The sequence below is a fragment of the Coenobita brevimanus genome, chromosome 18 (genome assembly GCF_032717465.1).
Source record: "Coenobita brevimanus isolate Jiangsu-jjx chromosome 18, ASM3271746v2, whole genome shotgun sequence".
Taxonomy (NCBI): domain Eukaryota; kingdom Metazoa; phylum Arthropoda; class Malacostraca; order Decapoda; family Coenobitidae; genus Coenobita; species Coenobita brevimanus.
Genome location: NC_136971.1, coordinates 36,122,287 through 36,149,579, shown reverse-complemented (window position 1 = coordinate 36,149,579; position 27,293 = coordinate 36,122,287). Strand labels below are relative to the sequence as shown.

At 41.1% G+C, this 27,293-nt stretch overlaps 1 pseudogene; it reads left to right on the top strand.

Moving 5' to 3' along the window:
- The first annotated feature begins 6,011 nt into the window (after nt 1–6,011).
- LOC145391340 (cytochrome P450 2L1-like) lies at nt 6,012–26,776 on the top strand (annotated as a pseudogene).
- The last annotated feature ends 517 nt before the right edge of the window (nt 26,777–27,293 follow it).

The window sequence follows — 27,293 nt, the reverse complement described above, 5'->3', positions numbered from 1 at the left end:
AATTCACCATTACCAGTGACCTGGCCAATAAAGACATTCAGGGTCAGAGTGATTCCCCAATCGATGACAATGTGGAGGACAAAGTTTACATAGCATTAGAGGAAGAAACAGTCAGAAATGATGATCAGGTAATGTGGCAAAAGAAGGTCAGGAATGGTGATGAGTTAGTGAGTGAAACAATGCTTATAATGCCTATATTACAGTTTGAAAACCAATATACTCTTATACTACATATAAATTCATATCAAATAAATAAATAAATACTGTTTAGGAGTGGTGTGGAATAGTCATCCTACCATAGAACTCGTTTTCTTTGCAGCCAGCCTGATAGAAAACCCTGTAAGGTAAGGAGGTACTCCTACCTGTATCGAATATTTTAAACCTCAGGTGAGCGATTTCTCTATGAATTTTCGATGTTTCTCACCAAAAGTGGAGGTTTTAGCCAAAAAAAAATTTTTTCCAAAAATGGTCGGGACTGGGGGGTGTCGGAGGTGCGAAAGTGGTTGGGACGTGACGGGTTAATGGGTAGTCCAGAAAATAATTAATTAAGGAAGAGGTGTTAGGGAGCCTCCTTACCCAATGAGAATATGGGCCATGGAGACACACAGAACACATTCAGTTTGGAAATATTAACCAATAGAGGGAAGTGCTTGACATTTTTACCAGCCGCAGTAACGAAGCTTGTATTCTTTTCAGTTTGTCTGTCTGTCTGTGTGTCTTCCTCTGTGTCTATTAGCAAGATAACTTAGCAACCTCTCAAGATATCATCACAGAATTTTACAGGTGTGTAGTAGTGATGAAAATCTCAGACTAGTTCAAAAGTGGTGAAAGTAGGTCAAGGTCAAGGTCACATTCCGAGCAGCAATATAGATGTATCGGCTCGCGACTGGTGTGATTCCCCCTTTCAAGGGGCTTCTAGTTTTACCTTAACTTGGCCTAAATTTTTCGTCAATTTGCAGTTTATTTATTATAGCTGAGTGGCAGAAAAATACAATACTGCAGCTCTACACCCTTCCCATAGCTCCTCTCCTCAAATAATATCATATTCTAGTGTTAGTTTCTTGTTGCTACTCAGCAATGAGGATGGAGATATGGCAGTTTTAGGCCAAGTTAGTGTAAAAAGACTATAACCTAATGGCTGATATAATAATTAGTGTTCTAAGACTCTTCGTAGCACCTCTTTCATGGGGGTTTATTTAGCATATTACACCTTGTCGTGAATTCGTGCGATTGTGTAATTATACAAATTCGTGACATTGTACTTTAGTGTGAAATCACGAACTCTAGTGGAAAACCCACTGTGTATTACTCAAACCCCTAGGCGCCAGGCATGGGTTTATCTATCCAAATCCCAGAACCGAGTTATTTTCAGGATAATCAATTTTCCCAAAAATATATTTTTTTCATTACAGATCAATCACAAATGACAAAAAACATAAAAAGTGCGTACTTACTCTCTGGTGGAGATTTGGAGGTGGTGGTGCGGTGTGAGGGAGCCAGTGCATGGTGGCTAGGCTGAACATGTTCAAGGTCGCGGTGGTGTGTTGGCAGTGGTAATGGAGGGAGGTTGGGGGATTATTTCATGCCAAAATTCGTGTTGGAATGTGTCTTTGGTTCTCTCACTAATTCACAATGCCATTTGAACACAATATTATGACTAAAATTGCAAAAAAACACAATAAAGTCACTAATAAAGATCGGCTTACTTTACGTTTCCCATGATACATATTTTCTAATAAACTTATATCTATTGAGGTATTCACAATTATTTACACACTATTTACACATTATTTAACTGTTTTTAGTACTTCTTGACAGTGTGATACTCCCTAAAGCAAGGCAGGCATAGGGCAACACCACACTCCTTACACCAAGAGCTGACATCCTTGCGTTTTTGTGGGCATTTCGTGGTGTGTTTGCACACAAAGCATGCCCTTTGTCCCTGTGCTCTAGCACCAGTACCGGGAATGTCTTCTAGGAAATGACGGGAAATGAAGTCCGGGCCAAAAGGTAGTCTGGCATGCCAGCTGCAGGATGACAGCCAGGTACTGTCAAGGTCAGAGTTTCATATGAGGAAAAAATTAACTCTATTACTCTCTTGCTAAACAGCCTCAGTGACATGCGGTTGCACGTTTTGACCAGATACAAATTATATGCATTCAGGATGGAGATGTCAATGAGGTGTAAGAACATTTTCTTATACCACTTTGCGCACTTACGTACACACTCCACAGCCCATATCTGCATATCACTTTTGTCCATGAGGCGCATGTTTTAGGTATAGTCCACTACTGTACTGCATCAGGCTTCATGATAGGTTATCTTGTTGCTCTATCTACCTTGTCACTATCTACCATGCGACCTCTGTGCACTATCGTAAGCATGTTCACATCACGCTTATCATGCCACCTTATTGCTAACATGTTCTGTGCTTTTTTCAACTGCAGTTCACCACGCCTCAGACGTCCCTCATATTTTGGCCAATTATTCCTGTTGGTGTGCTCTGTGCCACATGAGCCTGTATTGTGCTGTAACAGATACTGAGTCAGTGCTGGAGATGTATAATAATTGTCTGTGTACAACACATGATTTGCATTCAGATACTCATCCACCAGTTTCTTCACAACCGCAACTGAGAATCCATTTTCTTTGAATGTCTGTATCACTTCCAGTATACTGTACATTATCATGTCCAACACATACCCAGTTTTGCAGTCACATAACACAAAGAATTTTATGCCAAAGCGATGTCTTTTTCAGGGAATGTACTGTCTGAACAGAACACTGCCACGAAACAGCACCAGAGACTCATCTATCACAAGAATTTTCTGAAATTGTCTATAGAATTTTGGAAATCTTTCTCTAAGCATTGTGAAAAAATTTCGAATCTTCCACAGGCGGTCACGTGGTTCTTGGTGGTCATTATCAGCAAAATGTAAGTATCTCAGCAAAGCAAGGAAGCGATCTCTAGACATGTACGTGCCAAATACAGGAGTTGCTGTAATGTCATCCTGTATCCAATATTCATGAAAAACATGTTTCTTTACACGTGCCATCAGAATCGATAATGCAAGAAAGACATACATCTCTCCAACATCAGGCACGATCCAGCATTGCATATCTGCTGCAGAGGGAGGGCCAGTACAGTTCCTACTACAATAATCATAAAAAACCTGACTTTGATCACAGAGGAACTGCACCAATTCATTATCAAAAAAAAGCTGGAAATAATCCAACTGTATTGCATCGTCATCTAGAGTAAATTCATCAGTGAATTCTGAATTATTTCATCAAAATCCGGCACATTTGGTACAAAATCACTGCCTTCACTCCACGATATTACATCAATATCTGCTTCAGGTGGAGTTTTCTCCTCCTCCTCCACCTCCACACCACTGCACTCCTCCTCTTCCTCCTCTCCCGCCGCAACCTCAGCCTCCATTGTGCGCACTTCCTTCTCATAATCATAATCAGGGTCACTATCACCACTGCTGGTCTCACTAGCTGATGAAAATATCTTCCCACTCAGGTTTGCCAACTCCCGAAGGTACTCCTCCTCACTCAGACCCTTGGGGCGTTTCTTTGCAGAGGTGGAATGCACGGGGAGGGGGGGGAGCGAGTCCTGGATGGTCCTGGGTGTCCTTCCATTGTCACAGTACACAGTAAACTGGCATGAAATGGCAGGGTCAAGGACAGGGTAGTGCATGGGAGGCTGGCTTGGGTCAGTACAAGTGTACTTAGGCACCAATATCTCTCCCCCACACCCCATCTGGGCCCCCTAGTACCCCTCCCCACCACCCCACCCCACCCCACTGGATCCCTACCCCTACCCCCGACCAGTATCAGCTTGTTCAAGACACTTTCCCTATGCCGGCCTCCCACCACCCACCACCACAGCCATCCTCACCGCCGGGGTGCCCTTCCCCCCCACCCTCACCCCAACCCCCTCCCCCAGCCAGCCAGTGTGACCCCGCACACCAGCCATCCGGGACAATACTCAGAGTCCATATGGCCTGCTACAAAGTTCAAACATGCCTGCAAAAAATCAAAACATCATATGACATGGACCATAGGCCTCTACCAACACGTCATATGATGTGAACTGACACCTAGTATTTAACTGTCCCTGTACGCATTTGATCAAGATAGTTTTTTCAGAACATCAAAAGTGACTGTTCTTATGCATGACATTAGTGCTCCACTGAGTGATTTTTATTGCTCATGTATATCGTTCGCCCTGCTTACGTTGACCTTTGAAGTTAGGCCATGCCCGCTACCGGTGAACATGACCATCTCTCACTCCCATACCTCACTTGGTTTTGGACCACCTCGGGAGTAGGAACTTGTTGTGCCCAACGTAGAGAGCAGCGTCTCTGTTGTACAGTGATTTCCTGGATCTCTCCACCTAGTCGGTGATCGGCGTAGTGGGCTTAGCAATGGATAGCGGAGCCTGGTGTGCAACAGCCAGATGCCCAGTCTTTCGTAGCTTCAGCTCAGTTCCCTCCAGTGATCAGTATTTCCATTTTTTTTCTTAGGTTAAGTCTAGCTTCTGAATGAGTGAGTGAGTGTATTTCTTTTGATATTTGAATTCACTAGTCCCCCTGCGACAGTGAATACCCCTCTTGAATTCATTTTTGAGATTCATGAAGCATAAATTTATTTTATTGTAATCAATAATATACAGTTCTATTCTTTGAGCTCATTTAAATGTATCAAAGATGTTTCATTTCTCCATACTGAGCTTACTTTAGTCTGCTACTCCCAGTTAGCACAAACTTCTTATATTAATCACGACTGGTAGTTAAGCCAGTTCTTTCATAAGACTATTATTCTTTAAATCCGTTGTGCCAGCCAGGAGTTTGCACCAGCATGAACCTATGTCTTTGTTATTATTATTAATGATTGTCAGGGGGTAAGGACACTTTCTAAGAGGCCAAAACAGTACTAACAATACAGCATTCGTGAGTGATTAGTCTCTGCTCTGTACTGTTGAGAAAGTTTATAAAATTCTTGTCTTTAGAGAATCGGTTGAGTAAGCCAGCATAAAGTAAAACTTTTTGAAAGTCAACTCCTTGTGTTTACTTTCGAGTAATATCAGCATTTTATTCTTAAATTCACATTCCTCCGTGACAGGTATAAAAAATCTCTTGAGTGTAATTTATGTCTCACTACATCGACATCAACAACACACAGTATGCTGAGATGTAAGACAGAAAATGATCCACTTAGGAAAAAGTATTACGAGATCTCCACGGCCACTTATCATAAGGTCATGTAAGCGAACTTGTCCCCTGAATTTCATGTACTGATAAGGTAAACCTAGATATGTAGAGGGTGCATACATAACATTGTAGTCCCACTCCTCCACCGAATTCTTTTATGTTGCGGGGACGGTTTAGTCAGCGTTATCAGTGTCTAACCGTTCATTATTTTTTCATTTCCTACTCCAACTACCACACCAACGCCCACACCGGCAGACTGAGCCTTCGTCGACATACGTAAGAAACGGTCAATCAAAGGGCCATTCAGAGGTAACGGGCAATGCTTATGAGTCTCTCTCTCTCTCTCTCTCTCTCTCTCTCTCTCTCTCTCTCTCTCATCGGGTGGTTAGTGGGAAGTGAAGGGGTTTGATCCATATGAAACATTATGTGAAACAGGAAATGACATCAGAATACAGGTGTACACTGTAGGTAACCTGTTGTAATTAGTGTTTGGGTTTAGTGTTTTTCCTCTGCTACTGCTCATACCCCTCCCCTATCGCCATCTTTACCTCCCTTGGCACATTCTATGACAAGAACATCAAACTACACCAATGGTATCGTTATCGCTTGTTGGGAAGTTTCGTGGTCAATGGTGAAGGCGTCACGATTTTTGTCCTCAAGAGGACTGGAATGTTTATCAGGTAAAGTCCCCGTCACACATTCCATAATCAAACCACGATAGTGCCACTAATTCAATAATTGACGCTGTCGTGAAATTTGACCATGATAAATGCCGATAACAATGTCACGATGGCTGTAAGATGGTTGTAAGATGGTCATGATGGAGTCATAATAGCTAAGACTGGGTCACGATTGGCAGATTTTCACCTTTTTAATGGCCATTTTGTCATCACGAGGAGGCCATGATCACCACGAGAATGCCATGAGAGTCATGACGGTTTCATAAACGTACCACAATAGCTTCAAGAGTTATGCTCACATACACCCCCGCATGTGCCACGTGTGCCAGAGCGGCTGCCAAATCGCCAAGGTCGCGAGAAGTGCATAGGTCTATCGTGACTCTATCATGACCCACAATTAGCTCTGTTGTGACTCTATCGTCATATTCCTAGGGTTATCGTGACTCCATCTTAGGACCATTCTGACACGTGCGTGATAATAATCATATTATTGTCTATAGTGTCTCTATTGTGACTCATGCTTCCATTTATCGTGACGCATTCGGCATAGTATTAGGATTATTGTGAATCACCCGTAACAGTTTATTGTTACGACAGTCACGAAAGGACCTACGGCAGCCACGACAGAGTCACGTAGCTGCAACAAAGATCATGACAGGGTCACGTAAGACTTAGAATAGCGCTACATTGAGTAAAAAAAATCGGGGAGCTTTGCGATAAATTAACGCTTTCGTTAATTTTTCGTGGCCTCGGCCGAGTGCGCCACGAGTGTCACGATCGCTCACAATCTACCCATAATCAGGACCAGGATGCCGCTACTAATAGAATTAGTGGCGCATTTGTGGTTCCATTATGCAATGTGTGATGGGGGCTTAAGGCATTTATATGCAGGTGTGTGAGGGGTACTGTTGGTGGGTCAGGTGTCTCAATGGCATTCGTGTTGTCGATAGGTGCTAATAATTGTACCGTGTGTGCCTGCAGGGATATGGGGGCTGCCGGTGGTGGGCTGGCTGCCTTCAACGTCAGTCTGCCTCAGCGACCAAGTGATGAAACTCAGGAAGGTGTATGGCGACATTATTATGTGAGTGCACACACACACACACACACACACACACACACACACACACACACACACACACACACACACACACACACAAAGGATTTCTTCACAACAAGCATCATAATGTAGTGTTAATCTTTTTAAACAGCTCAGAATTCAAGAGGGCGAGATGGTAATTTTAGGTAGAGTTGGAATGAAATGAGCAGGGTACCATGTGCTCGTGTTAATCCTTTGTTAAAACAGCATTCAAGATGGACACATGGCAATTTCACGTCTAGTTAAAGTGAACATAGTATAGGTTTAATGGATTAGATATTCCAATTTTTCTTCACAATATTATTACTAAAGAGAGTTTGCTTTTAAGGTGTTTTAACAGAGTGATCCATATATAATCCTCCTCGTTCACTCCGCCAGGTGATTGACTGAGTGTTGCAATAACGGTTTAGGCAGCACTTTCAGCGTCTACCCCGCGTTATACATTCGTTTCTTGTCCCACAGCCACAGACAAGCCCTCACTCACAACACATAAGATACAGTCAGGCGATGATTTCATGAAGCGTTATTTGTGGACCACCCTGTATTATTTGAGACCTTTTGCCAAATCTGTAGATGATTACTTTGGAACTGTGAATGTGGGCGATTGCTGAGAGAAAAAATAATACTTCTTGATATAGTTTGGTCATGTTGAGAGGATGGAGAATGACAGAACGACAAGAAAAGTGTATGTGAGGTGAAGTGGGGAACAGAGGAAGAGGTGGAGGGAGGGACAGAGCGGAGAGATGGATGACAGATGAGGTGTGAGCTGGAGGGAGGGCAGCCACTTGGTAGAGGATGGCGCGACATGTTGGCGAACTGTTTGTTGCCAGCACTTACAGGATTAATGCGTCTGACAAGAGATAGATAGGCAGACAGATATATAGATAATTACATAGATAGATGGATAGATTACTGTGTGACTTGTGACTACTATCTTACAGGTGGCGGATTGGATGCGTAACCAGCATCTTCCTCTGTAATTACGACACGATGAAAACTGCCCTGAGAAGGCCTGAACTCTCAGACAGGCCCAACTTCTTCACTTTCTCTTTGTTTAGCCAAGGTTCCACGATAGGTAAGGATAAATAGACAAAGGAACAAACAGATATATATGGGAATGGTCCATGGTGGGTAAGAATAGATGACAGATACTCATATAAGCAGACGTCTACGAGTATTAACCAGAAAATTACACTTCGGATTCCATAATTGAATACTATTACGAGGTTCATTAATACTGTAAAGGAGTTGCAGGAAAGATAGGGAATTAGAAACTATAGTTAAGACTGAACGTTAATACTCTTTGACTATTTTCAGCTCATGTCATTATCCTGAAGAAGGGAATAAATCACCTTTTCTAAATATTTCAACCCCAGGCTTGTTATTCAGCAACGGGCTCCAGTGGCAAAGGAACCGCCGCTTCACCCTCCGTCAGCTGCGGGACCTCGGCATGGGCAAGACGGCACTGGAGGATGCGATGCAGGAGGAGGCGAGGCAGCTTGTACAGGACTTCAAGAAACACACTGGCAAGGACCAGCCACTGCCTCTGTCCCTGGGTGTGGCTGTCCTTAACATTATATGGACGTTGGTGGCAGGTGTGTTGAGGTGGTGGCAGGTGGGTTGATGTGGTGATATGTGGGTTGATGTGACAAGAGGGTTGAAAGGATGACAGGTGGGTTGATGTGGTTGAACAAAATTTTGTCGAAACGGTAAGGGTTAGGCAAGAATGAAGTAATATGATTTTAAAGGTAATCTATCGAACATCAAGGTCACTGGGTAAAGTCAGATATTCGGCCCTTAACCTAGCTGTTTATGGAGGGTGTTGCACTTTCTGAGTCCTCCTTCTTACTGTTATTGTTAAATATGGTGAAAATTAAACAAACTTTCCCCAAAATTTCCTATCTTCTCAGCGACTGCAGACAGCTTCCCCTGTTCTTGTAATTATTTTTCCCCACTTCCTCCTGTTAGCCCCTCAAAAAAAAAAAAAAAAAAAAAAAAAATCATCTACATTTATCTGCTGCTCTTGTTGGTGCTGTTGGCGCCTACTCCCAGTCGGGAGTTCTTGTCTTTAAACAAGATTTTTTTTTTTTTCTCAGTCTCTATTGTTCATTTCTTTGTTGCTCATTATATTCATAATTACTTCTCTTCGTTTCAGTATTCTGCACACTGTATTTGCTACCACCTGCAATTCATTTTGTTTTAGTATTTCCATTATTGATTCTTATCCTTTAATTTCTCTTGTTATATCTTCGTATGCTTCACATATAAATAAATGGTGTTGATTTTCATTCTCTTCTTGACACATGTCACATATTAGGTTAGGCTCATACTTTTTCTTATAATTTTCCTTCACTTCTAGCATTTTGATTCGCATCAAAAATATTTTCTTTGCACTTTCAAACTCTAGTTTCTCTAAGTATCTCTGTAGGCCTATTTTTCGTTCCAGTGATTCCTTTATCTTACTCCCTTTTCTCATATATTCTGCTTGTTGTGTAGATGGAAGGCGTTATTTGAAAACATTTTGTGATAGTATTAACACACACACACACACACAAACACACACACAAGACTACCACATGGAAGGATAGGAACAGGCCAGAAAAATGGAAAGCAAGACTGAGTGTTGGCAGCGGACAGTTTGTGAACATTTGCCCATGATTGTACATTGTTCTCAGTAACAGCAGGCAGCTTCCTTCGATCTTATAATTATCTTCCCTCTGTTCTCCGACTGCTGATGACTGCCAGACACACGCTATGAACTGGACGACCCGAAAGCCCACGACTTCATAAGACTCATCAGCATGACCGCCGACCATCAGCAAGGCCCCGTGTTCCTATTCAACATCTTCCCGTGGCTTCTAACATTGGCTCCAAAGTTTCTCAAGAAGAGGCTTGGGTATTATACTGTCAAGAACGATCTGAGGAGAGTCCAAGAAACGATGAAGGTGTGTAATAACCAAGGTTAAAATTTAATTGAGCTTCGTTTGGTTAGGTTGGGATAGGCTAGGTTAGGCTAGGTCAGGTGAAGTTTAGTTAGCCAAGGTTAGGCTAGAAGGGATTAGATTATGTTAGGCCACATTAGGATAGCTTTGGTTAGGTTAGGTTAGATATTAGGGTATGGGCAGCTTTTAATCAAGTAATGAAAGTCGAATGATTTGACTGATGTTTGTCCAAATAATTTTCCAACGTCTACCAAGATCAAAGGTGGGGTTAATTGAGAATATATATATATATATATATATATATATATATATATATATATATATATATATATATATATATATATATATATATATATATATATATACTGAACAAAGTCTCATGTAACTCTGAAAATATAAGAGAGATCCCTTGTTGCAGGACTTCATCAAGCAGCACAAAGCAACACTGGACCCATCTCACCCCAAGGACCTCGTTGACTACTACATAATTGAGCTACAACAGTCCAAGGATTCCCCTCAAGACGATACTCTGTCAGGTGAGGCCACGATAAAAGAGACAACTCTTTATAGACGGGCGGCGATCAGGGTACACTTTGTTGGTGGGGTGTGACAAGGTGATATATTACCCAACACAGGCATCACTGACACCTATAGGTAGGCTACTGTATGTCTAATAGTATAATCATCCTAAATATATATTTCATTCATTCATTCATTATCTAACCCTGTGTTTCTCCATGATGAGAGTAGGAGCCCGGGGCTAGGAAAGTTGGTCCTGACATTTAAGGTGAGAGTGACCAGCCTCACTTATCCCTGAGTGGAATTACGTGGGAAGGAAACCCCAACCACCCCTTGGATATAAACCTGAACGGGTTCAATCCGATTGCAGCGCCTTAATTACCCAGTAAACCACTAGGTGTCATAATCTGGTTATATGGTTCCCTAAGTGCTAAGGGGTCTTTGTATGCAGCATGTGTTAGGATTGTAATGGTGTATGGTAGTGAGACTTGGGCAGTAAAGAAGGAGGATATTCGCCGGCTCAGCCGTACAGAAATGACAATGATTAGGTGGATGTGTAGTACATTCCTGCGTGCAAGGTCCGGGCAGGGCTGGGTTTACGATGGATGAGTTGAGAGGTAGGATAGGACTGGAGTGTATTGGTGTTGTGATGAGGAGAGGTAGATTGAGATGGTTTGGACATGTGGAGAGGATGGAGGATGATAATTGGGTGAGGAAGGTGAGAAGTGTTAATACTGGGGGTGGGGTTATGAGGGGTAGACTGAGAAAGACATCGGACGAGGTCATTAAGTGTGACTTCAGGGTTAAGGGACTGAACAGGGAGGCTGCAATGGATCGTGCAGCATGGAAAGCCGCCATTAGGTGACCAAGGCCGACGCTTGCAAGCATGTTGGAGCCTTTAAAAACGAAACGAAACTAACGAAATCCAGTGTAGTACATGACTTCCTGGTGTACAGGAAACCATCTGGCTTGTTTTATACACACACACACACACACACACACACACACACACACACACACAAACCTCGATATAATGCACTTTAATATACCGGAATTCGCTTTTATCGGAGTCGAGGAGCCCACTGAAATAAATTCATATATATCTTGAAAAGTCCAATAAAGCCAGAAGCAGTTAGGACTGCCTGACCTCAGTCCAGCTTGGGCAGGGGGATGGTGGAGGACGAGGATGTTTAGGTAGGTTGTCGTGACCTTAATGATGGACGTTAGATGGGCATTGGGTTGTTGTCGTGACCTTAATAATGGGCATTGGATGGGAATTAGTTGGTTGTCGTGACCTTGACGATGGACGTTGCATAGGCACTGGGTAGGTTGTCTTTACCTTGATGATGGGCATTGGATGGGAATTACTGTATGTGGTTGTCGTGACCTTGATGATGGGCGTTGGATGAACATTTGGTGGTTGTTGTGACCTTGATGATGGGTGTTGAAGGGGAATTGGGTGGTTGTCGTGACCTTAATGATGGGCCTTGGATGGCCATTGGAGTGGGTCAGGGTCTTGAGTATGTAGATTGCTGGATATGAGCTGGATAACAAGTAACGAAGCAACAGAGCTAATGAAAAAAAGTTGATGCAATCCATACTAATGTCTGATATATCGGAAAAAGTCTGAGGTAGGAGAGAGAAGTCCAGGTGTCGCTTTTATCGGAAATTCCTTTTTTTCAGTGTGTGTGTATATATATATATATATATATATATATATATATATATATATATATATATATATATATATATATATGTATATATATATAATATATATATATATATATATATATATATATATATATATATATATATATATATATATATATATATATATATATATATATATATATATATATATATATATATATATATATATATATATACTCTTTTCACTTTAAGCAAGCATAAAATGGGAATCTCTCGTTCATGAATGCTAAGCTGCAACATTAGATTAAACGAATGTAATGAATGGTACACGTACTAGTCATGAAGAAGTGCTGCAGAAAGGATGTAGAGCTTTAGCACTTTTTCTGACACTTAGCTACAGAAAATAACCTGAAAAAGACGAAAATTTCCGCCAAGTGCAAGTGAATGAACTATAGACGAGTAGTATTTATAATGACGGGAGGGGCACCACAGTCTAGTCATTTCACTATTTTTTGGCCTAACATCGTCTTCTCTATAGACTGAATATTGAATTGTAAAAATATATGAAATCTAAAATATGATGCTGATAATTTTCTCGCCAGTTAAGGTGATTCCCTAACACCTCTTCCTTTGCGATTTATTTTTGGACATGACTGATTAACATAAACTTACACGTTATATATGCGGAGTAGTGTGATATTAAAATAGTTTATATACCACAGAAGAGGAAAGCAAGGTGTAAGAAGTAAAATATTCCTCTTAGGAAGAGGTGTTAAGGAGCTTCCTTAACTGACTGGAATGCCTGCATGAATCTTACTCCTACAGTCCGAAGAGAGAGAGAGAGAGAGAGAGAGAGAGAGAGAGAGAACACTCTCTCCGAAGCTGAAGCAAATCGACTGAAGTAGCAAGAAGAAAATCTAAAAGGACGTAATCGGACTGGGGGAGATAATAATAATAATAATAATAATAATAATAATAAAGAACCTGGTTATGCTTACTCACAGGCGGTTTCGAAGGTGATGATCAGTGATTCTTACTGAGTCTTTCTAGATAACTAAAAATCTAAGAAAAAGAAAAGAAAAAAAGAAAAGGCAGTTTATATTATAGAGACGGATTCTTTTCGAGCAGTAAAAAAAAGACTATTCTTATATTTTTGAAAAAGATTTGATGACCAGTGACTTGCACTGGTCCTTTTCGAATCTGTAAGAGGGAATGTTTACTTTTAAAGATGATTTGAGGCAATTAAAAAAAATGATTGCAAGGCAGAGATTGACTGGATAATGATGAGTGGCATATTTATCATAACAAATTCGAAAAGATTATGATTATTTTTTTTCAGAGAAGGATTTGAAGGTGATGACCAGAGACTTGCACTGGTCTTTTTGAGGCAGAAAAAAAGAAAAGAAAAAGAGTGTTTATATTTTAGAGAATTATTTGGAAGTGATGATCTTTGATTTACTTTTACGTAAAAGTTGAAAAATATATATTTCTTCGTTCAGAGGAGGACTTAACTGCGTTGATGACTGACTTGTTTTTGGCCGGCGTTGAGACCACGACGTCATTCCTGCGCTGGTCGATCAAGTACCTAGCCAAGTACCCGCAGGTGCAGGCCAGGTTACAGCGGGACATCGACGCCGTGGTTTCTAAGGGCGGCTTCCTCTACTACCACGAGAGGAGCAAGTGGGGATGAAGGTTTTGCTCTCTCTCTCTCTCTCTCTCTCTCTCTCTCTCTCTCTCTCTCTCTCTCTCTCTCTATGTGCTTACGTTTTTGCTTTTCTGTCTCTCTGCGTCTGTTTATATTCTTAACTCTGTGTTTATGCCTTGCTGTTTTGTCTGTCTCTATGTTTATTTCCTTAACACTAATTCTTTTACTGTTTTGTTTGTCACTCTCTCAGTTAACCTTCTTAACTCTCTGCTTTTCTTTCTGCCTCTCAGTATGTGAATATGTTTGCTGTCTGTCTGTAGTAGACCATAAATTTTATTGGCGTTAGAGGAGGTATGCGATCTTAGGGAGCCTTCTTGTTCCTTATTTCGATGATGATGATGTTGATGATAATGATGATAATGATGTTGATGATAAAAGTGATGATGGTGGAGATGATGACAGTAATGACGATGAAGTAAATCTTACACACACACACACACACACACACACACACACAAACACATTCTCCTTCTCACTGTTTCCCTCTAACTCCTGTCCCTCCCCCAGGCTTCCCTACCTGGAGGCCTTCATCCACGAGGTTCACCGTTGCGTTTCCCTTATTCCAATGGCCGTCGCACACACCGCCTCGCAGGACACCCAGATCGAGGGCTACACCATCCCCAAGGTTAGTGTTTGGTCTTCCCCTCTCTCTCTCTTTATACCTATGTACCTATCTACCTACCTACCTATCTACCTAATCTACCCATCTTCCCAGGGCACAGTGGTAGTTCCCCACCTAGAGTGCTGCCACAAGGACCCTAAGTACTGGGCGCATCCACACCACTTCCACCCCGACCACTTCATCAACCCAGACGGATCCTTCAACGCCAAGAAAGAAGGATTCGTCCCTTTTTCTGTCGGTACGTACAGTAGAAGCCCATGTTATGCTGTACGTTGGTAGGCGTGCAGTATATGTTCGTTATTTGAAAGTAGGTCCAGTATGTCCTCGTTATGCGATGGTAAGTACAATATTTCCTCATTATGCGATGGTGGGTATAATCTATTCCCCGTTCTATGATGGATTGTGCAATAATTCCTCGTTATGTGGTAATAGGTCCAATATTTCCTCGTCATATGATGGTAGGTACAATATTTCCTCGTTTTGTGATGGTAGGTACAATCAGTGCTGGGAACGCTACTAATAAAAAGTAGCAGCGCTCCCATTCCCGTTACTACCTCGAAAAAGTAGTGGCGTTACTGGTTTCACTACTTGATACGAAATGTAGCGGCGCTCCCGCTACTTTGGATAAGAAAGTGGTACACGAAGGAAAGGTTAACAAAAAACTGTGATATAGCAATACAATATATACTGTCTTCGATAATATTAGTCAGTCTGAGTGGTTATGTTGTGTACCATTAATGTCAGTATATACTTATATTGAAAAAAAGAAAGTGTCGGTGTCACTTTAATGAAGCTTAGAGCCGATGGTACAGGAAAAAGCTATTTACTGTATAATGTAACAAATGTTCTTTTACAATGTTACCTAATATACCTACTGAAAGAAACATACGTAGATAAAAGGCAAAAAAATGTGGCATACCATTGATACATATTATATAGATTTATTATATTTTCAATGATACCTATTTAAGATATGTACGAAAACGAAAGTAAAAATGAACTGGAGCTTACTTTTAAAAGCTATTTATACAATAGTAATGTTTTTTTTTTTCCATTACTTAAAACTGAAAACAACATACTGTTACGAAATAATAAAGTATTGAGTAGGAATTAGTCTGAAAGAGAGAGTGGGGGAAATAGTGGGGAGTTAGAGACGGGGATAGATGTGTGTGTGTGTGTGTGTGTGTGTGTGTGTGTGTGTGTGTGTGTGTGTGTGTGTGTGTTTGCATTGCCTACATCTAACTGACATCCTTATTTATCTTTATTTAATTTAAATAATAATTAACTAGCAAATTCCTGTCTAATTATTACACATTACTAATAAATAATAATTAATAAAGTACTGATGTGATGTAGAACAAACATCATGAATTGACAGAATTGATGAAGGTATTATTTTTCGTCATTAATAAATACAACCAAACCGTCGGCATATCTGTATGTACTCACCGACACCGGACCTGTATTCGTCGCGTGAGTAGCGAGGAGCGCGGTAACGCGTGAGTACAGCCAAAAAGTAGCTGCGCTCTCAGTTCCGCTACTGGCTAAAAAAGTAATGGCGTTACCACCATCGCTATGAAGATAGTAGCGCTATTCCCAGCTTTGGGTACAATACATCCTCTTAAAGTAATGGTAGGTACAATATGTCCTCGTTTTGTGATGGTAGGTACAATATTTCCCAGTTATGTCATGGTAGGTGCAATATTTCCTTGTTATGTCATGGCAGCTATATTATTTCCCCATTATACGATGGTAGGTACTATATTCTTCGTTATGTGATGGTAGGTACAATATTTCCTCGATATGGCATGGTAGGTACAATAGTTCTCGTTATATGGCTTTTTTTTTTCTAGTGAAGGAGTTAGTGTAAGTTATATTTGCCCCTTCACTTCTATTTTAATCTTTTTGGAAGAGATACATTTTCTTCTGTCTTTCAGCTTTTCCTCCCATATCTTTAATTAAAAGAAAAAAAAGATAATTCAAAATCCCCTACCTCCTGACACCCTGTAATTAATAGATTTTGGAATTCCCTTCTTGTATACAACTTACAGGGATTACTTCCTTTTAATTTCTGTTAGCCTTTGACTCAATGTCGCAGCATAAAAGAAAAAAAAAATCCATTCCCACACCATCAGGTCGACGGTCGTGTCCTGGTGAGTCTGGCCAGGGTGGAAGTGTTTGTGTTCCTGACGGTGCTCCTGCAGAACTTCTCGTTCGCACCACCACCAGGACTTCAACTCACCATGGGCAAGGATCCTGAAGTTCTTCTGATCAACGCACCCAAGCCCTACAGGGTCATCATCACTGAGAGGGTGTGATGATAAAGTGAAAGTGAGAGGAGGGAGTAGTGAAGTGAAACAGAGAAGGAGTGATGGAGAGGAAATAATGAAAAGAATGTGAGCTGGTGCAAGGGTAAAGAAGTGGTGAAGTGAATTAAAGAGATGGAGTGATGGACAGGGAGTGATGAAGATATGAGATGATGGAGGAGTAAGGAGGGAACAGTGAAGTGAAATAGAGAGACGAAGTGCGAGGAAGGCTCTCTCATCCATCACTTCCTTGGACATAATAACCGGCAGGAAGAAAGAAAAAATGCAACATGATAGCTGGAAAGGAAAAGCATGGAGACTATTTTTAGAAAATATAGAAGATAGATAGATAGACAGGTAAATGGATATAGGTAGGTTAGTACACACGTCAGAAAACTGGCTTCTGGGATACACTGCTACGTATTTCAGGTCACTTATAAGATTCACCAGTTATTAGTACTCTCTGCCTCGAAGTAACTACCAAGTGACTTATTCATGAACAAAATATTTCCCACATACCACGATCTTTTACTTCATGCCTTAATGGGGAGTTTATGAAGTGTTTCCTGGACATCTAAATATACTGCAGGATGTTGGATGGTACTATGTTACCAAGGAATAAAAATATCTTAAACAATATTATTTTAAACTTCCTTTTTAATAACTGAAGACAACTGAACAATATTATTTGGATTTTTCTCATCGCCTTGTAGTCTTTATTTGTTCATTTTTTTTTTTTCATTCGACAGTATACTTATGAACTCCATACCTTCGTCACTTTTTCCTCTTCATTACTTTTTATTTTTTTGGGGGGGGATGGATTTTCTCGGATCATCGATAATTTTCTTGTTGTACTAGTACTAGTAGCAGTATTAGTAGTAGTAGTACTAGTAGCAGTATTAGTAGTAGTAGTGGTATTAGTAGTAGTTGTTACACCCCTAGAGTCATCTGGATCTGAACCCGGTGGACTGCACGCTCAAGGTCCCCTTCTCCTGCAGTCCACCATCGACCTTCGGGGGATAAGGAGGGAGATGAGGGACTCTCTTACAACCAGGCAGAGGAGCCGTCCAGTTATATCGGTGCCATCGCGTGAATACGAAACAATAATGCGATACAGTAACCCAAACATATCACTAAGGAAGAGATGAATCAAAGCCTCTTAAATGCCACCCAGAACCACATCTTAGGTGGAATAGGAGACTTTGTAGCGTCTTCTGTCTCACCTTAAAATCAAGCCGACTCTTCAGTGATTCACTGCCCTTCTGTTCACCAAATTTTACTGCAGTAAAGTTACAGGTTTTTGAAATATGCATAAACTCATAAAATACACTGCACTGGTTTCAGGGACGTGGAGTCTATCGGGGATAGGTTGACTGCTGTTGGAGTCAGTCTGTCTCAGGAAGGTGTATGGTGTCAGTCTGTCTCCTCCCATCCTGAATCCTCTCTTGTTTCTGAGCTTCTTTCATATCTTATCTGTGCACTTTTGCCATTCTTACTTCTTAACAATGATTTTAGAAGAAAATTTTTGTTTTCTAGTTTATGATCTTTTTGTGGAAGTGTAATTATTGTCTGACCACTACCTGTGACCACAGTTGTGAGTAGGTACAGTAAGAGATGGGTGAGAGCTACGAGAGTTAGGTGTGGTAGGGAGATTTTGAATGTGAATGAGGTGGATAAAAGAAACACAATGATAGATTATCAGGAGAAATTGATAGATGAGTGGAACGCAGTGAAAGATCAGGAGAATGGCGGTTGTTTAAGAGTGCTGTGGTGTGGCAGGCGGAAGAGGTGTGTGGTGTGAGACGAGTGGGTGATGTTATAAGATAGGGAAGTGAATAGTGGTGCGAGGAAGTAGAAAGGCTGCGGCTGAGAAGAGATGTGCATATGAAGTGTGGCTGCAGAGGAAGGATGAGGTGTCATATGAGAGGTATAAGGAAAAAAGGAATAGGGCGAGAAGGGCTGTGCATGATGCTCAAGTGGCAGCAGATTGTTTTTTTTTTTTTTAAATAACAGAACGGAGGAAGGAAAAACAAATGAATAAAAAAAAAAATAATAATCCATACACCAGATTACTGGTGTCCTCTGTTCATACAATATCTGTAACAGTTAAACTTGAACAGCTGTGGGTTGAAATTTGGAGGGAAACAACTCTGGGAAAGCGAGTTCCAGAGAGATGCAATTCGGGGAGTGAAAGAATTCTGATAGGCATAAGTTCTGCAATATGGCTGAATGACATTCCAGTCATGAGCACTACCAGATGCCCGAGTAGCACGAGGGAAGGCGTGGAGAGGTGGCACCATGGACGCAACTTCGTCTGAGCATTTGCCAAAAAAATATCTAAAAAATAATGGAAGGGAGGCAACATTCCTTCTTACTTGCAGGGGAGGTAGTTTATTTGTAATGGCTGGGTTGTTAATAATTCTAACAGCTTTGTTCAGAATTTTATTTATTTGTTTTAATGCAACCTCTCCACATCCATTCCACAAGAGTAAGCAATATTCAAGCTGAGAGAGCACATGACTCTTATAAATTATAGCCAACTGCTCATCAGCGAAGAAGTTACGGACTCTGTACAATAATCTAAGTTTCTTTGAGGCGATTTTAGCAAGTGATCTAACATGAGAGGTCCAGCTGAGGGCATTGTTAAGTGAGATGCCAAGAATTTCAATACTTTTGGAGATGGGAATATTACTAGCACTGAAGGTAATGTACGAATCTGGTAATATCTGTCTATTAGTAAACTGTATATATTTAGTTTTACTAGCATTAAAAGAGACTAGGTTGTTTTGTCCCCATTCACTGATCGTAGATAGGTATTGATTTATGGAGATGGCTGTACTGAGTAGAGAGGTAGAGATATTAAACTTTGTAAATGGGTGTCTGAATGTGAATGACCTATGTAGTGTTGAGTCATCTGCGTATGAATGGATGGGATTGTGGGTGACAGATAAGAGATCATTAATATGAACCAGGAACAGGGTTGGCTCCAGAACTGACCCCTGTGGCACGCCGGCGTTAATTGAGTGGAAATTGGAATATAGATCATCTACTTTTACTCTTATTTTCCTGTCACTAAGATATGAAGAAATCAAAGGAACAAATGACGTTAGTCCATAGCAAGGGAGTTTGGACAGTATGGAACGGTGCCACACTCTGTCGAAAGCTTTAGAAATATCAAGAGCTACTGCATGAGTTTCTCCATGTAGATCAATTGATTGATGGATGGTATGAGTTAGGAAACTGAGTATGTCAATGGTGGATCTTTCGTGGCGAAAACCACATTGTCTATCACTAATTTAGTTGTTGTATTCAAGATGTTTAACAATGTGCTCATTAAAAAGGGACTTGAAGTGTAAAGATATATTTTTTAACAGAATGAAGAAATACTATAGGGTGGAGGAGCATCCTTCTCCCACAAGTGTTGCCCAACAGCTTAATCAATACACCATGAACCCAGTTTACATACATACATACATACCCATACATATCTACACACATTCATAACACAATGTACAGGATATACTGTAGTGTCTGCTGGAGATATGCACAGCTTCTCACTAGGAATGCTAATCCACATAATGTATATCCACAATCTTTTTGTTCCAGACCATCAAGCATTCTTAACATCTGATGTATCTCAAACGATCTCTTTTTAGTCCAGACAACCAAGAATTTCAAGACGTATTCAAACACGTGGAGTAACCAGACCTAGTCGATTAGTCCAGGTGAATGGAAATCTGCTAGACACTACATCACACACACACACACACACACACACACACACACACACACACACACACACACACATCCTCTCCAAGTTGTATATAATGTTCGAGAGATTCCTTTCAGATCAGAAGAAGTTAGAGAGAAGGTCCGATGACACGAGGGTCAGCTAGGAGGCTTTGCCATCATGCTATGTTACGCTGTAACTCACTATATGATGTAACTGTACAATAAACTCCATAACCTATGAGTTCTCTAATGCAACTCGCTATTAAACCAAGGGGGAGAGAAAGAGAGAGAGAGAGAGAGAGAGAGAGAGAGAGAGAGAGAGAGAGACCTACCTATTTACTCCAGCCAATGACAGACAGTATAATATGCAACGACAACTCGTGAGCCATTCTACAGTCATTACTCGTTTTACGATGTTTCGGTTTACGATATTTTCCTACAACGATAATAGAAAAGTTCCACCCCAAAATCCGATTTACGATAAATTTCCCGCTATAACGATTTTGCCATCGGGAAGCGCCAGGGACACGCAAAGTGACCATCACTTGTCTCAGGCAAGATGGCGGCCCCGGCGTGCAGTGCATTGTTATGGTTCAAGTCTCCTTCAAAGCCCTGTCTTTTCAACTTGTTCATGTGTGCCAGCCTGTTATCATCACCTCTCAGCCAAACATTGTACTACAGTAAAGTAATCCCTAACACTTACTGAAAACTGACAAGCACAAGCGTAGGTGGAGACACTTGAATACAGTCTGGTACACTAGCCATCACTGCCTCCCGTATGCTACGTTCTGCCTTCTGTATTGTACGAACAGTTGACCCATTCACCCCAAACATACGGTTCCGAGACAATTCCCCGTACAGTCAATTCACCGTCAAAACATGGACAATTCCCCGTCAGGACAATTTCAAACTCCTGGACGATTCCCCGTCATTCTATAAATATATTTATTATTGACTAATTAATACTTTAATAACTAATGTTCAGGGGGATTTTATAACTCATATAAGTACAAAACTAGTGTACTGTACTTGCTAAATAAATTGGTATGTAAATAAATGACGGGGAATCGTCCTGACGGCGAATTGTCGCCGACATTCCTTCCCTAAGTTTGTCCAGCACTTTACCAGCCCACTTTGGTGTGTTACCACATGCATCACTAGCACCTTGCATAGGCCCCTTGTTGACAAACAAGGCAAGCAATGACTGGAAAGCAGAAAAATAAGCCACAAATAACAATTCGCCACTCACGCGCAGTTCGACCGTCGGATTCAAGCTGACTGTATGGTGTGTAGTAGACCGACCTCCTACCCACCCACCCACCCACACACACACACACATGTATGTGCACTGGCAGTGGGCAGGCATTATTATATTTCATTTATTTCTCTCATATATTAACATAATTTTATTGAATATTATAATTTTGTTTTAGTTATTGTATGAATATATCGTGAATAAACGTAATCGCGTGAAAAATGTTTGTGTGAATTAAGGGATTATTGTGAATTTGTGTGCCCAATGGTATGGTCAGTGCCAATGTAGGCCTCAGTGATATGGTTGGTGCAGATATGGGTCCCACTGCAGGTATGGGACGGATTCCCCTCCATCTAACCTGTTCCTGTCTGACTCAGGCTGACCACTAGTGCCTGTAATCACAGGCTGCCACCCAGCCTCGGGGGAACGACTTGGACCAACACAAGAAGGAATGATGGTGGGTTGTCATTTATGGTTCAGTCTTCAGAAGTTGAGTTGACATAACCCCCCTTTTATAATGGATTTCAATCTACCGATTTACGATAAAATCGGTATACGATAATTTCTTTGTCTTTGTGCCGACCAATGTCTACTGGGACTTTGGCCAGACTTTTATTCCACTCTGTTGCCTGGTGTGCGGGAATGAGTCCTTGAGCTAACTTGACTGTGTGTTTGTGATCTGGACGAGATTGTCTCTGGTCCTTCCCAGGACTTGACTTAGCTCTGCTACAATTTCTGACACTATGATCCCTGTCCTGTTGGCCTGTGATGTGTCAATCATGCCAGCTTTGCTGCAGTTTAATTCCACCTCATAAATGAAATCAAATACTAACAGAGTCCTGGATTATATGGGATGGTTTTGGCGATTTTAACACCCTGTCAGGAAATTTGCATAAGGTTGATATGTAGCCAATGATATCGATGACATGCACTGGTGACGTATTACCAACAGCTGTGACCCAATTTGAGTTTTCTAGGCTAGCTAACAAGGTTTTCTTAATAGTGGGAATATCTACTGTTACTTCCCCCTAGATGTGAGCCTGAGTGCATATGCCATAGTAGGTCTACAATTTGTGTAATTCTGGGGTTATACCACCAAGAAATTTCCTGCCTCCAGAGAATTTTTCTGAGAAATTCTATCTGAAATTACTCAAATGTTGAAGCTCTCAACAGCTTGTCTGACTTGAGCAAATTACCATCTGGGCATCATTCTTGGTTTATTCTAGCTGAAAAAAAAAGCTATTTTTCCTTTCTCATCTGTAATGTGTCTCGTAATGAAATATTGCTGACACTGTTCAATAAGTGTGCTTATGTCAATCTTGTCTTTTTCAGTACCAGAGAATTTTGTGAGATCATTATCTTCATGAAAAATATACACTGGAAGTGGGGTATTACTGGAATTTTGTGGAGAAGGTACTGTGCTGGTGTTTGCTGCATCTGAGTTAGCCATTTTTACAGTTTTTTCCTTGCAATCGTCATTTACAGGAAATTTATGTTTTTCCTGACCTTAATAATCTTTGGTCTAAGTTATAGTATGTTGGAGGAAAATTTTTTTAAAGTTCATTATCTACATCTGAAAATTTTGACCAAGTGTCTTCATTATTTACTTCATTGTAAATATTGCATCTGTTTGTTGTTCTTTATCATTTCTATCTGGTGACCGACCAATATGTAGACATTATATAGGAAATGGTATATATCTCATAACACAACGTACGGGATGTAGTGTCTGCTGGAGACATACAGAGCTTCTCACCAAGAATGTCAGTGCACATAATGTATATCCACATACTGCGTTGTTAGCGTGCGTTGTGAGTGTGCAACTCTGTAGGCTATGCTGGCACATAGATTGGTTGTGTATCCTGTTTTACGTTAGTATGGTTTTGGATTAGATTTGTACACTACGTTTTCACCAGGTAATGCGGCAGTCTGTGGATGTTTCTTTAGTAAATGTAATAAATCATTTTCCACATTAGAAGTATCTGGGCAAACCAAATGCTCGTTTATGCACTCTCTGTCTGATGAGTTTACTCTGCTCGATACTCCTGCTACTATCACTTCGCGTATAGGAGCTGGGCACATCCCTAACCTACAAATACAGGTTCCTTTCTTATCTTCACATCTCCATTCATGGTGTTAGCGAAAATGACATTAGCCTCACCCTTGTCATTTACCAAACATAGGGCACTTTCTATCAAAAGGCCATTTATTCTAATAGTCTCTTCTATTACAATGACATTACAGTTTCTCAATTTACTCTTAATAGTAATTTGCATGAATGATTTTGATGGTAAATTGTTATCATAATTAATGTTTGCCTAGTGAGTGAGCGAGTCACAACTGGACTGTGCGTGAGAGGTGGGTGTTGGCTTGTAATGCCTGGTCTAAGCGCCCGTTTTCTTTGAGAGATTATATGGCAGACTCTACCTTCTTTGTATAGTGTGTGTAATCGCTCTTGTGACTAGTTTGTCTATAATTGTTGGTTGTAGTATCAGGAGATGAAATTCTATCTATCTTTCTACTGCCAGACGCCTTAATCCCGTACGGAGTGGTTACAAACAAATCGCCTCCACGTCGCCCTGTCCCCAGCCATTTCACTGCCCTCCTCCCAACTCACATCCCCCACTCTCATATACCTTTCAACTCCATCCCCCCATCTCATCCTCGGCCTCCCTCTCCCTGTCCCCCCCTCCACCTCACTCACATACATTCTCCTCGTCAGTCGCTCACCCTCTATCCTCTCCACATGGCCAAACCACCTCAGTGTGTTCCTCCTAACGCTTCCTATCACATCCACATCCACACCACAGCACTTCTTTATATCCTCATTTGTCAGCCGTCTCTCCATGTGACTCCACAGGCTCCTCTTAAATAACTCATTTCCACTGCTCTCACTCTTGACTTATGTCCTTCCAACAACGTCCAAGCGTCATTTCCATACGTTAGAGATGGTATCACATCACTGTCATGTTGTAACTTTTTCACTTCCATGCTCACTTCCCTGGTTCTTATCACTGCTTTCAAGGAACCAGCAACCTTCCTTCTTTGTTGTACCCTTTCAAGCACTTAACTCTCCAAACTCCCATCCTTACTCATCACACTCCCCCAGTACTTAAACGTGCTCACATTTTCAATTTCCTCACCATCCAACCTTACTGTACATTCACTGACTTCACCTTTCTCAAAGACCATCACTTTACTCTTCCCTACATTCACCTTTAGATTCCGTTTCTTACACTCTCCCAAACTCATTCACCAAGCCTTGCAGCTCCCCTTCGTCTTCACTTAACATCACAGTATCATCTGCAGACAACAGTACATAGAGTTTCCAAACACTACCCTCTTTCACTAGGCCACTCCAATATCCATTGACCTACCTTGTTTCTCTTTTATTACCCCATCCATGTACAGATTGAACAACAAGGGAGACATGACACATCACTGTTTCAACCCAACCTTCAAAGAGAAAAATTCACTCAGTTCACCATCCACAGGTACTGCAGCCTTAGCACCCTCATACATACTCTTCACAGCATTCAACTTCCCATCTACTCCATATATTCTTAATACTTTCCAGAATCCTTGTCTATCCACCCTGTCATATGCTTTCTCCAAATCCATGAAAGCCGCATACAACTTCTTTCCCTTCTCTAGAATCTTTTCCACTAAAGATCTAAGAATGAATATCTGATCTACACAACCTCTTCCCTTCCTAAAGCCTCCCTGTTCTTCTCCAACTAATTCCTCTGTTATTTCCCTAACTCTGTCAATAAGTATCCTACCATACACTTTTCCTATTACACTAAGAAGACAAATGCCCCTATGATTACCACTCACTTCTTTTTCCCCTCAATGAATTCGTTGTCGTAGTTAATTCCATTGAAATGGGGCATCAATATTTTATTTTGTGTCCTCATTGTATTTAGTCCAAGCAGCATATTTCCTCTAATTGATAATATTTCTACTATGTAAAAGGTGGTAGTGAATGATTTTATGATCTCTGTAAATTTCATGTTTAACTCAGGCATACCAATAACTGGCATTTCTTTTACCATCTACTGTGTATTAATTTGTGAATGCCATAGGTTATACCTTCCTGGCCTGGAGCGGTCAATTTACCTTTTTTTACAGCACAAAGTAATTCGTCGTACGTTATGGGAAGACATGTGTCATCCCTCACATTAATACTGGCATCAACCAGGGAGTTCCTAAAGGGCCTGTAGTGGCCAAGGCTCTCTCCAAGACTGGCAGGAAGGCTTGACTGTGCAGAGGCACTGGCCCACTGGTCAGTCAAGGCTTGGGCTTTGCCACTAGGGTTTGGGACGGAGGTTATGCTGCTAGTTTTCCCTATTATCCTGTATACATGGTACCAAACACACTGGAGAGACTTGGTCTTCCCAGTGGTCGTGAGGAAGATATCTCAGTGTCGTTTTCTGACCTTCTGACGTAGTTCAGTTAGCACTGTGTAATTGCCACCATACTGCCACATACCTCATTGACATTAGGACTGTTTTGCCAGGGCCTCTGGAAGTTAGCCAGTGTCCTCTGCCATCCTATTATTGCTGGATCAGTAGCATATGTAGGTTTACTGGCCACTGTTCAGGGTACTTTATCTGAACTGTGGTGCTTAGCAAAATTTTCTATAACAGCAACAAGACATTCATAGAAAGTGTTAATATCCCAAAAGGACCCCCAATTGGTCAGATACCATTTCTAGACATGGCAGCAGAGTTTAGGAAACTTTACACTTGGAATGACTAACCTTTTCCTTGGGTTGTAAATAGTGGTACATAATGTAAGAGAAGTTTCTAGAGCAGAAATGATCACTGAGCAGATACCTGAGTTCATGTGTTCCAGCAGGACTTGTTTCAAAGTTGAACAAGACTACATAGTCGAGCCTGCCTCCCTGAATATGGGTCGGAAAATTTTCATCTGTAAGAAAAGCAGTATCAACAATATCAAGGAAATTTTTCCAATGCACGCCATTGACATTGGAGGTTTTGATGCTACCCAGATCTGGATGCCTGGCATTAAGGTCTCTGAGTAGAATAGTTCTCTCCTCAAGAATGCAAGTGGGAAGGGAATCCACATGAAAGGAACTAGCATGCACATAAATATTCACAATATAAATGAGTATGCTGTCAAAATTTAAGCAGACGACTTTGTATTCAGTTCCATTGTGTACATCTTTTTCAGAGAGTGTAACAGGGAGACTAGACTTAAGATACACTGCTAAGCCCCCTGAAGCAGCCTTCATCTTGATCCAGGGTGAAAACACTATAACCTCTTAGATGGGACACATCACGTCCTACCTCCTATAAGGCAATTGGAGAGGGTTTGTTCACTATAACATAAAAGTGGAGGTCAGTAAATAGAGTCTGTAAGCCGTTTACATTCCAGTACAGGAAGGTGTAGAGGGAGTTACCCATTGGATGGTGGTCTCACTGCTAATTGTTGTACCAATACTGTTAACTGCACAATCGAATGCCTAAATTCTGCCACGTCTCGGGTCAAGGCATTAAATCCCTTGTAACTTGTCAACCTGGGGGCAGAGAGGTGGTCTA